Source organism: Hylaeus volcanicus, unplaced genomic scaffold (assembly GCF_026283585.1).
Source record: "Hylaeus volcanicus isolate JK05 unplaced genomic scaffold, UHH_iyHylVolc1.0_haploid 11819, whole genome shotgun sequence".
NCBI lineage: Eukaryota > Metazoa > Arthropoda > Insecta > Hymenoptera > Colletidae > Hylaeus > Hylaeus volcanicus.
In genome coordinates, this window is record NW_026532849.1 from 1 (window position 1) to 2,304 (window position 2,304).

The following is a 2,304-nucleotide window of genomic DNA, read 5'->3' on the forward strand; positions in this document are numbered from 1 at the left end:
CGCAGTAGTATAGCCCACGCTTTAGTCGGACGCAGTAGTGTCGGCTATGTTTTAGTCGGACGCAGTAGTATAGGCTACGCTTTAGACAGCCGCGCTTTGATTGGTCGGTGTTTTCGGTTAATATCTCCTCAACGAAGCCTTCTACAAGATTTTCGCCAAGGAAAAAGTTGTTTCAAATCACGCGTCCCTTCCAACCATCCCTTTCAAGGACCTCCTTGGACCCCTTCTAATCGACCTGTATATCCTCAACCGCGTGGCGATCTTAATTCGTCTATTCTGCTACCATCAACGTACTCTATATCTCTATAATAACTCTAATATTGCATCGCATGTAGTCCCGGATAAAACACAGCTAATCTTGTAACAGTTCGGCCACCGTATTTTCCATACCCAGTGTCATTACACAGTGCTTCTGACGAATAGCTCCTCAGGGATGACAGTGTTTAACTTTAGGATTAAAGCGTAATACGCTCGCGTGCGGTGCTTTATTAATATTACAAGCGCGCACGGCGCAGACCTACTATGGTAGGTTGCTATGTTTTTAATCACATATACGCGACGTACATTTTTTTTCTTCCACAGTGGTTATAACGAATATTACTCGCAACGGTCAGGAAGTTTCGCGACTGCGGAATGCTCTCGTATGTTTTTATACATGAATTATTCGTGATTATTCGTGATTATTCGTGATTATTCGTGATTATTCGTGAATGATTCCGTCGACGATGAAGGACCAATACAACCGACGATCTTTACACGTGTTAGAGAGCAGATGTAGCGGAGAATACCGCGATGCGTGCCGTTTCGGTGTCTAATCGAAACTAATCGACGACGTCAAGCCGTGCCAGAAACATTCCGTTACGGTACCCGCATTGCGTTCAAGTAAACACATTGTATACACGCTGTCGTATATATGAAAACGAGTAACTGTATATAATATTTACGTGTTGACTACAGTTCGATGGAGTCGGTTCACGTAAATATCGTTAGCTTCCAGAGAAAAATTCGCCACGGAATCGAATGAGATTCTAATAACAAATCGATAAATACATTCTCGTGGAACGGCACAGATCTTTAGCAATTTTCAGCAGACGGTTTGGTAACGTTTCTATTTTCCCGTGGAACGGTATCCAAGAAAATTCTACCGTTGTTTAATGGCGGATTGATTGGAATTTGATCAAGGGGACTCGATATTCTTTAAGCCAATAAAGGAAAGTTTATCTCGTCCAGTCCAGCGACAGAATGAAATTACCGATGAACCTCGATTATTCCAACTTTTGCTTCTTTTATTCCTGCGTTGAACGGTTATTTCACAATCTGGTATAGCTGTGCTTTATCTTTCTAGATTGACAACGCGTAGCACTGCTAGGCTGGAAAGTAATGTCGTTTTTGCGATTTTAAATGCTTGTCTATCGCTCATCAGGTCATTAATTTTTATCTGGCATTGAACATTTGCGCACTAGATGGCAAGAGGCTGTCGATAACGAGGACGATTACATGATTAATTAAAAATAGAAATTTATCAAAAATTTCTTTGGATTTACTCTACTTTCCAGTCTACCTAATAATTTCTTTTCATTGTAACCGATTTTCATTTTAGAGAAAAGCTAGGAGAACCACTGGCTGTTAACTGGTACAACCGAGGTTCCGCAGTATTTTCGAACCACTTTCGCCGTCCCTCTCAATTTGGAAAAGTATACAGTAGAAATATACGTGTAATATTCATACAAACGGAGTAAAGAGTACACGTTTCTCGCTATTCTTGCACCGAGGGACAGTGCGAGCGGTGTGAAGTGGACTTTTCGACTGCATCCATCCTTCCTTCCTTCCTTCCTTCCTTCCTTCCTTCCTTTCTGACGCCATGTTGTCTCACTGCACACACTTTGCACTCTTAACCCGGAAACCGCGCACCGAAGAGCACATTCATTGAATTATCGAGCACGCCTGTTCGCAACTAGCATACCGGATTAAATTATCATCGTTTACAAGCGAAAGATCAGAAGATTAACAATGAAATATACGAGAGCCGTTCAAATCAAAACCGGCATTTATTTGCACAGTTTTATTAAAGATATATATATATCTAATGTCATAGATGAAAAATATAAAAACTATCAGGTGAAGATATTCGAGGTTAATGGAATCGCTAATTCAGCCATCTATTGAACATAGATACATATATATACATATACAGGGCGTCCCAAAAGTCGGGGAGGAGCCGGAAATGGGGGGTAGCTGAGACGATTCTGAACAACAATTTCCTTTGCAAAAATGTCTGATGGGGCTTCGTTGAGGAGATATTAA